General features: G+C 41.6%; 1 protein-coding gene across 3 annotated transcripts in view; it reads right to left on the reverse strand.

Moving 5' to 3' along the window:
- The window catches only part of SHROOM1 (shroom family member 1), a 72,567-nt gene that overhangs the window by 51,941 nt on the left and 4,007 nt on the right, over nt 1-16,619 (reverse strand). For 2 of the 3 annotated variants that reach the window (XM_034779175.1, XM_034779173.1), the window contains exon 2: nt 8,939-9,117. The exons of the other annotated variant lie outside the window; for it this stretch is intronic. The gene's annotated coding sequence lies outside the window, so the exon portion shown is untranslated. The remainder of the gene's footprint in view (nt 1-8,938; nt 9,118-16,619) is intronic. 3 annotated transcript variants of the gene reach the window in all.

Here is a 16,619-nt window from a genome sequence, read left to right on the forward strand (position 1 = left end):
TTCAGAGTAGCAGCCGTGTTAGTCTGTATCCGCAAAAAGAAGAACAGGAGTACTTGTGGCACCTTAGAGACTAACAAATTTATTAGAGCATAAGCTTTCGTGGACTACAGGACTTCGAAGAAGTGGGCTGTAGTCCACGAAAGCTTATGCTCTAATAAATTTGTTAGTCTCTAAGGTGCCACAAGTACTCCTGTTCTTCTTTTTGCGGATACAGACTAACACGGCTGCTACTCTGAAGCCTCTATGAATTGAACAAACAGGAGCTCTGGTCGTAGATTCCAGTTTGTTCAGCGCCTGATCTGAGCAGGAAGGCTCTGAGGGTGGACGAAGAGCCACCTCCATGGAAAGGAACTTGAGTGTGGCTGCTCTGTCCTTTTTGGGATGGGGCTTAAAACCCCGATGAAGGTGACATCTGTCACTAACACGTGATTCCCCCAAGCATTTAAGACAGGAAGGGTGCAGATCACTCACAGGCATAAGTCTGCTGCAAGAGAGACAAGACTTGAAACCTGGAGACCAAGGCACAAACTGGCACCCAGTTGGGAACTGGGGAAACCAAAGTCTTAAAAACTAAAACCTAATTTTCTAAATATAGCTTTACATGCTCTGAACTAGGCAAAAATGGGTGCTATATATAAGAGGAAGGAGGAAAGGACTTGCAAAAACACAGGCTCCAACAATCATCACAGGGAGTAAGAAGGAACTGAGAGGGCTCAGTGAAAGCCTTATACCTCCGCACAGTAGTGTGAGGCAGCAGAGGGTGCTCATGCCACCCTGACAGATGCTGCTGAGGGGAAAAAAATATCCAACAACTCTGCACAGGATGTGCACACACCTACAGTGGAATGGACATGGGCAATGACTCGGAGAGGAACAGAATTTCCTACTCCTGGTTGAAGCTCTGGGGAGGATAGCAGTGCAAACGGTGCAACAGCTGGCCCTCCTGTGCAGAATCCTGTCATTTGTACCTGTGCACCGGTGGGATGAATAAAGCCAAGTCTTGCCACTAAACACAATGGCAGCATTTGCCAATTACAGAATGATTCCAATATGTAGACCAAAAAATAAATACCTGAAATTTTTTCAAAAAACATTGCCTATAGGGCTGTCGATTAATCACAATTAACTCATGCAACTAATTCAAAAAAATTAATTGCAATTAAAAATGTAATCGCAGTTTTAATCACACTGTTAAACAATAGAATACCAATTGAAATTTATTAAATATTTTTGGATGTTTTTCTACATTTTCAAATATATTGATTTCAATTACTACACAGAATACAAAGTGTACAGTGCTCACTTTATTATTTTTGATTACAAATATTTGCACTGTAAAAATGATAAACAAAATAAATTTTGTTTTTTCAATTCACCTAATACAAGTACTGTAGTGCAATCTCTTTATTGTGAAAGCGTAATTTAAAAAAAAAAACTACGTTTGTGTTACATAACTGCACTCAAAAACAAAACAATGCAAAACTTTAGAGCCTACAAGTCCACTCAGTTCTACTTCTCATTCAGCCAATCACTAAGACAAACAAGTTTGTTTACATTTACAGGAAATAATGCTGCCCACTTCTTATTTACAATGTCACCAGAAAGTGAGAACAGGTGTTCACATGGGACTTTTGTAGCTGGCATTGCAAGGTATTTACGTGCCAGATATGCTAAACATTCATATGCCCCTTCATGCTTCAACCACCATTCCAGAGGACATGCTTCCATACTGATGACACTCATTAAAAAAATAATGTGTTAATTGAATTTGTGATTGAACTACTTGGGGATGAATTGTATGTCTCCTGCTCTATTTTACTCACATTCTACCATATATTTCATGTTATTGTGGTCTCAGATGACAACTCAGTACATGTTGTTCATTTTAACATTGCTGCAGATTTGACAAAACGCAAAGAAGGTACCAATGTGTGATCTCTAAAGTTAGCTACAGCATTCGACCCAAGATTTAAGAATCTGAAGTGCCGTCCAAAATCTGAGAGGGATGAGATGTGGAGCATGTTTTCAGAAGTCTTAAAAGAGCAACACACTGATGCGGAAACTACAGAAACCAAACCACCAAAAAAGAAAATCAACTTTCTGCTGCTGGCATCTGATTCAGATAATGAAAATGAACACACTGCTTTGGATTGTTATCGAGCAGAATCCGTCTTCAGCATGAACACATGTCCTCTGGAATGGAGGTTGAAGCATGAAGGGACATATGAATCTACATGCATCTGGCATGTAAATATCTTGAAACACTGGCTACAACAGGTCCATGCGAATAGGGCTGGCTCTAGGTTTTTTGCCGCCCCAAGCAAAAACATTTTTGGCCGCCCACCCACCCCAGCGCTGGGCGCTCTCCCCCACCCCACCTGCACCCCCTGCTGCCCCAGCCCTGGGCTCCCCCTGACCAGTGCTGACTCTGCCCGCTCCCCCCTCACCTCCAGTCAGTCTTTTTATTTGCCTTAGGGTTTCTGTCCCTTTAGAGTGCACTCGCTTCACGTTTAAGTTTTTCTCTATGATCATGATAGCTAAAAATTAGATTTTTTTTAAATGAAAGCCAAGATACTCAGGCAATCTTTTCATTCCTGCAGCTCAGGCTTTAAGAAACAACACATTAAATATCTCAAAGTTCGCAATAAAAATTGCAAGAGCTGGCAACAATGCATGCTTACTTTGTGAACTCTGACAGGATCACAGCACAAGTATGAGAGGGGTAGCCGTGTTAGTCTGAATCTGTAAAAAACAGAGAGTCCTGTGGCACCTTTAAGACTAACAGAAGTACTGGAGCATAAGCTTTCATGGGTGAATGCCCACAAGGTGGTATGGCAGTGTTGAAGTATTACTACAGGCCAAAAATTGCCTGTTCAGTCTATATTATAAATCTGTTACCTGAACTGTACATCTTTAGTATGTATTCTGCACTCCTACAGTGTTACTTAGAATGACACTGACCTCCATTGGTGGAAGGAGTGTAGAATCAGGGCCGGCTCCAGGCACCAGCTTAACAAGCAGGTGCTTGGGGTGACCAAGGGAGAGGGGCGGCACCTGCGGCAATTCCGGGGCAGCAGGTCCCTCACTCCCTCTAGGAGCGAAGGATCTGCGCTGAACTGCCGCTGCCGATCGCGGCTTTTATTTATTTATTTTTTTCCCCAATTGCTGCTGCCGGTGGCGGTTGGGGCGGTTTTTTTTTTTTTTTTTTTTTTTGGCTTGGGGCGGCAGAAATGCTGGAGCCGGCCCTGCATAGAATGTGCAATAATGGTGTACAACTGCTATATGCGATGAGATTTTGCCCACAGTACTAGCACTTTGCACTATGAGGTAGTTCTTTATTCTATTCTTTATTTCATCCACCTCTGTTAAGTTTTCAATAATTATAGACATGTCAGCCAAATTTTAAGTCAAAATGACTCCTAACAACGTTGAACATTTTTCCTCCTTCAACTTCAAACACAACAAACTGGTTGCTACCCGGCCTGATAAAGAAGATTTTAATCAAGCATAAAGTGAAAAAGGAGCAGGTAAAAAGAATTAACAGGCCAGATGGGCACATAACAGTAGAGATTGTGAAAATAAATGAATGAAAAAGATAATCCACTAAGTACTGTATTCAAGATTTTTTTTCATTATTCCATAACACTCAAAATCTTATGCACACCTGGCTGTGTAGCCTGCTTTAACGTATGCTCAAGAAACCAGAACTCCAAATGAGGGTAAAATGCTGCAAACACAAATACCAACCGCTACCTGTAAAAACCTTAAATCACCCATTGGGGATATTACCTTAGACTGTTATTTTCATTACTTGGCACCAGCAGGGCTACAGATGGCTGCCGAGAGTGTTGGTTTCGAAAACTAGGTCAGCGGACGCACAAACGCAGAGTAAAAATAAAAAATATTTCCTATTTTTCCTCAAGATCATCCAAGCAGCAGCAGCCTGACAGGCACAGAATAACACTGCTGGAAAAGGTTTCCTAATGACAGACGTCACAGATATGGTTACACTGACTAGTAAATCAACCTAGTTAGTAGGACGGAAGATTGAAATACTGATCTCACAGACATACTTATTCTTTTCTCATTGGAATCCTTCCTACTCGAGTTAATCCCCGGTCACTGTGTTAGAGCAGGAGTATGTTGTAGTTATTCAGTAATTTCTACCAATTAATGTTTTTACAGAACTTTGTCGCTGTATGGCAATATTAAATGCCCATTATTTTAACAAGCCTTGCAAATGCACCATGGGCCAAATCCCAAGGTTCTCACTAGGTTTTTAAATCATTCTTCACTCAGGCAAAGCTGCAAGGAGAGTTTGTCCCCATTAAAATATACTAACACAGACACAAAATCTACTCACCCGCTTTGACTGTAATGATGACCACTACAACAATAAAAAGAACAATGTTATTAAATGGTGACTAAATGCCCCACTTGAGATAGGGGCCCGATTTGCTAGCCGCTGCGCAATCATATAGGGATTCATTCACACTAGCTAGTGTGCTAAAAACAGTAGTAGTAGCTGGGGTAGCACTGGCAGCAGCTAGTGGTGGCGTGGACTAGCTGCCCTGAGTACAGACCCACTGGGTTCAGGCAGGTTTGTACTCAGCATAGCTAGCCCATGTCACTGCTTGTCACTGCCCATGCTAGTACTACACTAATATTCTTAGCACTCTAGCTCAATGAGAGCTAGTGTAGACATAGCCATAGACACACACCCTGCCCCTAGACACTTTAAAGTCTAAATGGCGAAACAAAGGGTGAGAAGAGGAAGAGAGGTACGGAGAGGAGAAGTGACTTGCTCAAGGTCATACAACAGCTCAGAACTGGGAACAGAATCCAAGTCTCTTGACTTCCAGGAGACAGCAAGGCCACCAAGGGGTGGGGGGGCAAGTGTGGCAATTTCCCCCAGGCCCTTCAGGGGCCCCCACGAGAATATAGTATTCTATAATATTGCAACTTTTTTTATGGAGGGGCCCCCAAAATTGCTTTGCTCCAGGCCCCCTGAATCCTTTGGGTGGCCCTGGGACACAGTGCTGCCTTCCTTTCCTTCCCCCAGGTGAGTATTACCCAGGCACATGTGTGTAATTGAGAATAGGAGCGTGGGTTTGCAAATGCATAGAAATTTAATAGAAGAGTCTTTTGACCTGTAAGACCACCTAGAACTCTGGGATGAAGGCAGGGTTGCCGACTCTGCTCCTCTGGCTGGCACAATGAAACTCTTGTCAATAAGAATAAGGTTCTTATCTGTGTGAGAGACAGAACTTTCCTGGGATTGATCAGACTGTGGAATGAACTGCCCCAGGAACAAAGGACCATCACAAACCTCTCCACCTTACACTCCAAGTGCCAGGTGCATTTGTTCACGCTTCCTTCTCTAACATAATCACATAGCAAAGTGACTTAAAAAAAAAACCACCTTGTTAACCAAAACACTCCACTGCATATACAATTCTTTCCCTGGGGAGAGGATGAGAGAATAAGCCACAAGAGACATACGTCAGGATATGTCTGTACTGGGGCTTGAGGAGATAGAACGGCACTAGCTCTGATTGAAACAGAAGGATATAGGGAGCAGTATGAGTGATGGGAGGGGCTGGCGACCCTAAGTACAATCCTGGCCAAGACCTGTACTGGGGTGGCTAGACCGTGACACTGCTCAGGCCACTTCTATTTTTAGCTTGATCAGAGCTAATGCAGGTATCTCTCCTCGAAGTGGAATTTACACCTTCCAGCTCCAGTGCAGACCTACCCTCAGACACATCACTAAATGCACTACTGGAAGGCGCTCAGATACCCTGATAATGAGCATGGTATAAAAACCTATATAGAATAGAATAGCCTGTGGCAATGATTTTATGAAGTCTGCAGCTAGGAATGTCCCTTTACCTCAATTCATATTCAACAGAGAGTTTAAATTTGGTTTTCTAAGAGGACACCATTTTAAAAACTGAGTTGGGTTTATCAACCAGAACATGACCACTAATTCCTTGTGTTGTTTTAAATACTTGTCTGGTACTGAAGTAGTTCATGAATCTTTAAGTCTGAACAATCAAGTCATATTTCAACGTCCCATTAGAAAATAAAAACAAACATCAAACAAGTTTCCACATGTTCCCTTTTAAGGATGTACAACTTCTGTTCTATTGAAAGCAAAAACCTAAACACATTAATTCTTGAATAGCTTCAGCTAGAGAGGCTGCTCATTCCAAAAACTGCAGGACAGTGTTTTATACTTTAATATTAGCCCCACAGTCCTGCCTTCATTGTTACAGAAGACAAAAAGATGAAAGAACGATATTAGAAAATTTACAGCTTTAGGCTGCCTTAATCCCTGGTCTATAGGCAGTGGAGTAAATATTCACATTTGAAGATGCTGGGTAGAAGCACAAAGTTTGGGATAGTTTATATTATTGAGTTTGAAGTGATTTAGTAAAACAGAAGCCACTGGATTCATCAGGTGACCAAAAGATCAAGGACATTTAACAAATTACATTTCAGATCATCTAACCTTGAAGTTGTTGCAGCTCAGAAAGTATAGGGTCCCCTTAACTTTCCCATATGGTAGCCAATAAAGCTAATACTTACCCGCAATGAGACTACTGGAATATTATGTGCAATTCTGGATGTTATGTTACAAGAAAGAGGCCAATAAATTAGAGGAACTTCACCGAGCACATCAATAGAATATTAATGGTTAGGAGGGATTGGTTTATTAGATATGATCAAAAGAATAAATTTGCCTAAATGATGACTAAAGGAAAACATAACCAAGTACAAATGTTTGAAGGGCTTAAATCCTATTAAAGAGATCAAATTGTTTAAACTGGTCTCAGGAGTTATAACTAAAATTAGTGCCATGACATTAGGCAAAGGAAAAATTTAAGCCTAGAATGTGACAAATTCCCTTTTGAGGCAATACATCATATATGAAATATCAGGCATTACATTTCATTTGATACATACTGTGAATCTGGATAATCATAATCTGTAGGAGGAAAGTGCCCTATTCCAACCGATGTGATTTACCTTGCTATATAGTTTGTATTCATGCAGCACTACCCGAAGGGAGAAAGGATGAATTTATCCTTCATAATGCCACCTGATATGATGACTAAGGGCATAAAAATAGAACACCGTCTGAACGAGAGAGTTGCAGCGGTAGCTAAATGTGGACAGGAAATCAGACCAAAGTTCCCAGAGGAGGCAGGTAGCTTTGAAATTATATAATTTGTGACTTTCTGTAATTATTTGTTGTAATTTTTAGGAAATCTTTCATTTTTACCTTTGGCCTCCTCAGGATGCTAGCATAGTGCTAGCATTATGGGCCTCAACCTGCAGCGTGCTAAGAGCTTCGTGCGAGGTGCTGAGACTGTCAACTCATTTTGAAGCCAATGGGAATTGACATCTCCTACTACAGCACAGGAGACACTCAACGTTTTGCAGAAAACGACTGTGTATGAACGAGGATTTTGCAGCTCTGTGTCGCCCTGTCTGAGGCAGCACCATTCAGCCAAGCTGCTTTTTTTCTGGCAGCTATCTGCTCGTGTGCACTTCAGGGGCTCAGAACGATGGTATTGGGTTTGGTCCTCCAACAGAAGGAAAACAGATACGTGCTCCTCTGTGATTTGTTTTATTTATACTGTTTCTGTACTTATAGGGCCAAGACTTTCAGAGGGAGTTGTGTTTATTATCACATATGCATACACCACTGTACACACAAATGAACACAGACAGACCATGTGGTGCTTTCTAGTTCTCAATCTCCTACACTAACTAAACAGCCTATCCTACCTAAAGTAACCACACAGAATCTCAATAGTCTTCCCAACGGAGTAGAGAAAGCCACATCACTTGTGTCATTTAAAACTAGCCTGGGTGAAGGTGCCACATGGATAAGCAAATTTCTTCTTGCAGCCTCATTAACATGCCTCAGTCCTGAACCAGTGGAACCACTGAGAGAGGTCTCCATGGCATCCAAACCATGGCAGCGGGGATACCAAAGTAATGGCAGTTGTACTGATGATAGTAGATGTTGTGATGTGACCACTGATCCATTGGCAGTTGGATGAGACCACCAACTTGAAATGCAGTTTAGGGCTAGGTTCTGCGCCCATTGACATCTAGGATCAGACCATTATTAGGTAAGAAGCACAGACAGAACTGCCAGCCAGCTATAGGAAGCTGTTATTGCCTTAAAGTCTGTTGCCTTCCCCTCACCATCCCATCTTCTTCTATAGATAACAGTATTATATGTCTGGGGCTTAAATGTAATAACAATTCCCATTTAGGAGAGACAATCAGGAATCATGTCTGTAGCTAAGTACTGATAAGAAACAGTACGGCAAAACTCTAATAAAACACAATCCCCAGCAAACTGCAATCCATTTGTTTCTCTTCCAGGGAAAAAAATGAAACACGTAAAACAAAAGAGGGATGTTTAGTTCCCAGGAGACAAGGACCCAGCTGAAGAGGCCCAATAACAGCTAAGGCCTGCTTTTGTCATCAGGTATGCATTCCTTTCTTTGTATACCAAAAAAAATAAATAAATAAAGAGGGCTTCTGTTGGTGTGTTGATATAGTTACACAGCAAGGGCAGAGCCCAGCTCTCTGTTTTCTCTCACAACACTCAGGCACAATGGTGTCCTTATTACAGGGAGCCTAAATAAATAATACAGCCGTCAGACATAAGAAAGGGAAGGAGCATTACAATATTAAATTCTAAAACCAGAATGAGGGACCTTTTCCTACTGAACAAACAGGACTTAGCCCAGTATGATTTGGAAACCCATCAACTTAGACAATGGTCTGATCTAGCAGTTCTTTCAAAGGCAAAAATTCCATTGTCCCAAGAGGGTTACACCAATTACCCCAACTGAGGATCTGGCCTATTTGCTTGGATCCAGGGTACTAACTAAAAGCAGAAGTTACTTACCTTATGTATGTTTTTGTTGGTGCTTCCTTGACTTCAATGGGAGTTTTGATTGTACAAAGACAGCAGTATCTGGCCCAATCTCTCTCTCTCTCTCTCTTGAATGCAGATCTGACTCATTAATCTTTTGAGGATTGCAGGCATATCTTCACATTCTGCTAAGCATTCATTTGGCTGGTATTCTGGAAAATGCCAGTTAATCATTTAAAGTTTGGAATCTCTCTGAACTTCAGAAGACATTGGGAGGGCAGAACAACATATAAATCCATTAAATTCCCCACTTGTCATCTTTGTGACCCTGACCTTTAAAATGGGATTTTATGTGTTTAACATTTATATTTTACTAGGAAGAATCTCTTTTTACTAACTAAAAATTTCACTGCCAGCCAAGTGCCTGATCCAGTAAGAGTTTTGAGTGTGGAAGAAACACAAGATTAAGTCCCAAGAAAGTTAAACACATGGATGGTAAAGTTATAAATAATGAGGAATAAATAATATTAACTGAAAAACAAGAGACATAAGGATTTGACTTTTATGGACATTATTTCTTACATGTCCGAAATGTAAGACACATTATAATTGGTTCATTGTATTGTTAGTTTCATAATATAATTAGTCTCAGACATATTAAGTTAACAAGAGAAGGAACACTACAGTTCTCTAGGAGATAGATGGGGAAATTAAGGTTGAAAGCCTCACTTACTTTCTCATGTAATAACAGACATAATGACTGAAGATTTTACATCCAATTGACATGCCTGGCTAAACTTGTAAGTGTTATCAATTAAGTGGAAAGAAACAAGAAGGATTTGATCAGATTTAGTCCAATTATCTTTTGTGGAGGTTTATGTTTAATACATTTCAGGCAAAATTTCCAATGAACACTTGAAAAAAGACCTGGGATTAAAAGTGATATCCAAATAATTAATACATGTATACATTTTGAAATGTAAAATGTGGCAAGGACATCTGTTAGCAGGAACAATTTGAGGTTTTTACATGTGCACAAGGATAAATATAATAAAAATCATACTTCGTACTTAAACAGCACTTATCTATATACCTTAGAGCACTTATATTACATAGGGAAATCTAAATTCAGAGTTATAAAATAATTTGTCCAAATGCAGATAGTGAGACCGTGGCAGATCTGGGAATAGACTGCATGCCTTCTAACTCCCAATCCCATGCCCTGTCTACATTGTTTCCTCCTAGACCAGGTTACTATGTTGCATACATGTTTCGTGACAACATTTTCAGAGGTCCATTAAAAATAAGCCCAAAATCTTCAAACTTAAGAGACTTAAGACCGAGGCACTCAAATCCATATTTATTTACCTAAATAGAGGGTTTTCAGAGGTGCTGGGCAAACTCCCACTGAAATGCTATTGAAGCACTGTGAAAAGTCACACCACTTATTAGGTGCCTTAATATGGATTTAGGTGCCTAATTATATATCCTGTGTCTGTGGAAGGGCTTCCATATGTCTTCCACATTCTATGGCATGAGGTCTGCCATTTGGAATATGAGAACAGCTGGGGAGAGAGGAAGGGTTGAGGAGGAATAGATACATCATTGAATCATTCTCACCCATGTAATTCTAGGCTTGGTTATGTCTGCATCTGTCTGCTGTGTGTGATTCCTCATCCCCTGCTGGAAAACACCACATGACTGCAACAAGAGCCAGTCTGACTGAGTAGCAGATGCTACTTGTAGAAAAAATAACATTCTCTGGCTCAAACAGCTTACTTCATTCAAGATATTGTGAGCTATTCTCACAAGACTTTGGTCAAAACTATGGAAATCAGCATTGATATAATATACCTGGACTTCTGTAAGTCATATGACTAGGTACTGCATGACATTTTGATTAAAAGTCTAGAATGATACAAAATTAACATGGCACACATTGAATGGATTCAAAACTGGTTAATCGCTAGGTCCCAAAATGTAGTTGTAAATGGGGATTCATCACAGCATTTCTAATGGGGTCCCACAGGAAGGAATCAGTTCTTGGTCCTACACTTTTTAACATTTTTAATCAGTGACCTGGAAGAAAACATAAAATATCACTGACGGATGGACACAAAAATTGGGTGAGTGGTAAATAATGAAGAGGATGGGACACAGTTACAGAGCAAGCTTTATAAACTGGCTTGGTAAACTGGGCACAAGCAAACAATTTGTGTTTTAATATAGGTAAATGTAAATCACACATCTAGGAACAAAGAACGCAGGTCATTCTTACAAGATGGTGGACTCTATGCTGGACGGCGTGACTCCGAAAAAGATTTGAAGGTCATCGTGGACAATTAGCTGAACATGAGCTTCTGATGTAACAAATGGCAAGTGAGATCCTTGGATGCATAAACAGGGAAATTCTAGTAGGCAGAGAGGTTGTTTTACATCTGTTTTTGGCACTGGTGCAACTGCTGCTAGAATATTGTGTCCAATTCTGGTGTCCACTGTTCAAGAAGGATGTGGATAAATAGGAGAGGGTTCAGAGAAGAGCCACGAGAATGACTGAAGGACTAGAAAACCTGCCTTATAGTGATAGACTCAAGGAAAGAAGGTTAAAAGATGACTTGATCACAGTCTACAAACACCTACATGGGGAACAAATATTTAATAATGGGCTCTTCAGTCTAGCAGAGAAAGATATAACAGGAATCCATTGACTGTAAGCTGAAGCTAGACAAATTCAGACTGGATATAATGCACAATTTTTTAATAGTGAGGGTAATTAACTGTTGGAACAATTTACCAGATTCATGGTGGATTTTCTATCACACACAATTTTTAAATCAAGATTTTAAAAAATAAAATAAAATGCTTAGTTTGAAAAAAAAATTGAGATATCCTATCTCCTAGAACTGGAAGGGACCTTGAAAGGTCATTGAGTCCAGCCCCCTGCCTTCACTAGCAGGACCAAGTACTGATTTTGCCCCAGATCCCTAAGTGGCCCCCTGAAGGATTGAACTCACAACCCTGGGTTTAGCAGGCCAATGCTCAAACCACTGAGCTATCCCTCCCCTAAAAGGAGGGATGGCTCAAAAGGAATTATTTGTTTTGGGAAGTTTTATGGCCTGTATTATACAGAAGGTCAGACTAGATGAGCACAGTGGTCCCTTCTGGCCTTGGAGTCTATGAAACTGGGTTAAATTCAGGGCAATCACCTGTGTTGTGAACAAAAGAGATTTTTATTTGTTCTTACAAAGAAAAGATAAATATCTGTCACTCTCTTCTGGGGGGAAATGAAAGTAGTTCAGTATCCGTCGCCCCTTCTATCTTTTTCCTCTCTGCTGAGGCTGACAAAAGAAAAACCAGTTGTTATAGTGGCTTTTCCCAATCCCCGGCCCATCCAGTCTTTATTCATAAAAGTATGCTGAACACTTGGGACAAAGTTCTCCTTTCAAAACAGATTTACTGTGACAATCTTAGTACCTTTCCCAGACCTGAAGAAGAGCTCTGTGTAAGCGCGAAAGCATGTCTCTCTCACCAACAAAAGTTGGTCCAATAAAAGATATTACCTTACCCACATGTCTCTCTAAATTACATATACACACACATTTGCAAGAACAAAAAGCACACAAACTCGGGCTGTTGCCAGGGTCCATGGCAGAAGGCTACCCTGAATAGCTGCATAGCTGACTACCCTGAAAACATGCAGAGATCTGACTCTACAGGGCCTCTAGCAAGAATCATGGAAGGTTTAATGAGGAATGGTACACATTCTTATGCAGCAATACTCACCACCCTATGGCCTCTGCACACAGACTCCCGAGCATTTGACTCCTACTCTCAGAGGAAGAAATTGCACCAGGGAACATGTTATGCAGAAGGTCAGACTAAATGATCTAATGGTCCCAGCTGAATCTGTGGTGGAGTTTGTAAGAGAACAGGGGACTTGGCCTTTACAGGTTCAGATAGCAAGACAGACTCTAATCTTTTGGATGGATGTATTTCTGCAGGCTGTTTGCAGCCGGAATTTGGACTTTTTCGACAGCATACCTGGGCATGTTTGGCGCCCATTTGGGCAGAATCACACCTGTTTTCAGAACATGGCCCATAATGTAATTTTCATTCCATGAACTCCAAAGGAAGTCCAAGCCTGGAAGAAGTGCAGACATCCACCTTGTGGCTAAGAGATCTATATGTGGATCAGAGCAGAGCCTTCACATTGCAATCGAATTGTCTTACAAAGAGTCATGTAAAATGGCCTTCTTCAGCGGCAGAGAGGGATTTGAAGGAGGGAAAGTATGGACAGGTGCAAATTGAACATTTGCCATTAGCAGAAAGACCACACTATTTGTGGATTAGACAAAAACATGAATAGTATGAGCTCAGCTGATCTTTAATTGGAAGGGCCCTTAAACATAAATCCCCCAGTAATGTGGAGCATGTGCATACTGCTATTGTGGGGAATTAGTAGAGACAATCTTTTAGACTCAATGAAACAAATATTCCTGATGCAAGCTGAGCTGTTAGTTTTTGAAATTCTCATTTGGCACACAGTATAGCAGAGAGTTTATGTTCTCCTGAGATATCACACAGCTGATGTTCTGAGCATGCCAAAGTGGGGTGGGTACCACATACCATAGTCTGGATGAGTCTCCTTATCAGACCAAGTGGGTATTGGCAATATTGTTTCCTTAAAAGATTTATAAAGGTGAAGAGCCAGTGAGGTCAGTTTGGAAAATTTAGAAATGGGTTGTTTCTCAGAACCCCTGTTTGTTCAATGGGACAGTGTCAATTATGTACAATGCAGCACAGAATCTTTAATTCTTGTTTCTTTGCAAAATACGATCTTAACTGGGTCATGCTGGCTAGTAGCACTTTAGACAGCAAAACACTGATCAGTAGCAATAAAACTGAATCAAAAACCCCTCAGATGAACACCACACACTTGGACAGCAGGCAGAAATCCAAACTCAAATTTTACAGATTAAACGTATGCTTATAATGGGCCAAGCCAGTTAGAATTTTTTGGCTTGTAACACAGTGGCTAATTTTCTTCATCTTATCGTTGTCATCTAAGGGTAGTTCTTTCAATGCTGTGGGGAGCGGAGGGGAAGGTCACATTTTAAATTAAATGTAATACAAATCTGCAACAATGGAATGCATGTGGTCAAGTTAACCTAATTTGTGTATGAGAGAAAAATGAGGTATCAGTTATATAATGCCATATGCATGGTCTTACACGGTGTGGCATACAGAATTTATATTTTCTATCTTATGATATCACCCAAGAGCATATATAGAACTTGAACTGGGGCATTATATACAAAACAGCATTTAATTTTTTTTAATTGTTTATTTGTAATTCTAAATTGATTTGGACTGAATGACAATGATAGCTTGGAACCTGCAATAGTGGGCCGGATCCAGGACTTGTGTAAATAGATGTAATTCCATTGACTTCCAGTTTACACCCGCTGAGGATCTGGCCCAATTCTCAACATATGGAACTATTCAGTGCCAAAAATGCAAACACTTTATGGCCATAACATTACCATCCTGCTGCCAGTTAAGGATTTTCCAGACCACCAAAAAATGTTCTGATCAGACTATTTATAAAGCACTGGACCATGTTAATTTTTTTTTTTTTAATATAAATGGCCTTTGCCTCAACAAAATTAACATTTCATTGTTCTGGTTTTGTTTTTTAAACTTTTTATTAAGGCAAAGTTACAATACAATGTTTCAATATTCAGTGTAGTATGTTCTTATTCAGGATCAAGTTATGTACAGAGAACCTGACTAAGGATTCTGGCCTGCTGGCTGGGGAGCCCTCCTCCTTCAAGTATGGCAGAAAGGATGACCACATTTCTAAATAAGTATGTAACTCTGAGGTTCTACTGGACACCTCGGGGATGGAGGTTGTCTGTAACTCTGAAATGTCAGTAAATCTGAACAAGATGTTATGGACTTCAGCAGTGGGGGCGGGGCGGGGTGTGTGTGTGTCAGGGTTTGTGACCCTCCAGAGCACCAGGACTCAGCTTTAGATGTGGGGGAAGTGCTGGTGCTTGGGGCTTCAGCCCCATGGCTCCGTTCCTGGCTTCTGCCTCATGAGGGGTGCCAGGGTTCAGGGCTTCAGCCCCATGGCTCCATTCCGGGCTGAAGCCCTGGGGGGAGGGAGGGCACCAGGGCTCCCCAGGGATCTGCTCACAATTTCAGTGGAAGGCATCGGAGCCTGGAGATTTAGCAATGAGGGGAGCGCTGGGGCTGAAACCGGTGTTCCCCTTGTAGCTAAAGCCCCAGCGTCCCCCATGGCGCTAAAGCCAGGAAAGGAGCCACAGGGCGGAAGCCCCGAGTCCCATCATCCCCTGCAGAGCTGAAGCTCTGAGCCGTGGTGCTCCCGAGGGTCATAAGCCCTGGGGACCCTGAGCCCCACCCCCTGCCCGGAGCCCTGCCCCACCCCTCACCTTGCAGCTGCAGTCCTAACTCCCACCCATCAGCTGAAACTCTGTGCCCCAGGGCCACAGATGCTGCCTTCCTACAGGTCCCAGGGGTGCTCAACCTCCTGCTCCACCCCACGCCCCGCCCCCCACTTGACCCCTTTCCCTAACCCCCCACCCTGCCCTGCCTCTCCCCCCCCCACAAGTGCACCCCATCCCTGCTCCTCCCCCTAGTGCCTCCTGCACACTGCAGAACAGCTGATCACGACAGGCAGGAGGTGCGGGGAGGAGGGAAGAGAGCTGGCTGTTGGTAGGGGCTGAGCACCCACTATTTTTTTTCCGTGGGTCCTCCAGCCCAGGAGCACCCACAGAGTCGGTGCCTATGCCCAAGGCTAAAGCCCCAAGGCAGTAAATTGCTTGTGTGTGTATGTATCTGTCTGTCTCCACTGCTGCCTGATTACTTCCAATTCCAGAGGATGTCTGGATGACTGGAAAATCCATAACTCTGGTATTCATATCAGAGTACTTGGTGTGAAAGCTTTTCCATCACAAAGACAGTCCACATTATACCACACTTCCATAGGAGGAGGGGGGGGTCACACATTTCCAATAATCGTAGAAACATAGGGCTGGAAGGGACCTCAAAAGGTCATCTAGTCCAGACCCCTGACTGAAGAAGGATTAAGTACACCTAGATCATCTGTGACAGGTGCTTGTCTAACCCATTCTTAAAAATTTCCAATGATGGGGATTCTACAACCTCCCTTGTAAGTCTATCCCACATCTTAACTATCCTTGTAGTTAGAAAAAAATTTCCCTACTTTCTAATCTAAATCTCCCTTGCTGCAGAATGAGCCAACTACTTCTTGTCCTACCTTCATTGGACATGGAGAATAATTAATTGCCATCCTCTGTATAACAACTCTTAACATATTTGAAGACTTATCAGGTCTCCCCTCAGTCTTCTTTTCTCAAGACTAAATATGCCCAGTTTTTTAACCTTTGAAGATGTATATTCCCTTTCCCATATAGAGACCCACTCATCCAGATCAATTTCCTTGTCCTAATCCCTCTCTGATTATTTCATCTGTGTTGTTTTCTTATCAATATCTTTTTCAATCAAAATTGTGATTATATAAATTCTAGCTTGCTCAACTGTGATTAAAGTTCTAGACAGAACTACCTGATATCCAGATTTTATTATAAAATATTTAACTTGTAAATATTGAAAATATGCAAAAAGAACAGGAGTACTTGTGGCACCTTAGAGACTAACAAATTTATTA

The sequence above is a fragment of the Trachemys scripta genome, chromosome 8 (assembly GCF_013100865.1).
Source record: "Trachemys scripta elegans isolate TJP31775 chromosome 8, CAS_Tse_1.0, whole genome shotgun sequence".
Classification (NCBI taxonomy): Eukaryota; Metazoa; Chordata; order Testudines; family Emydidae; genus Trachemys; species Trachemys scripta.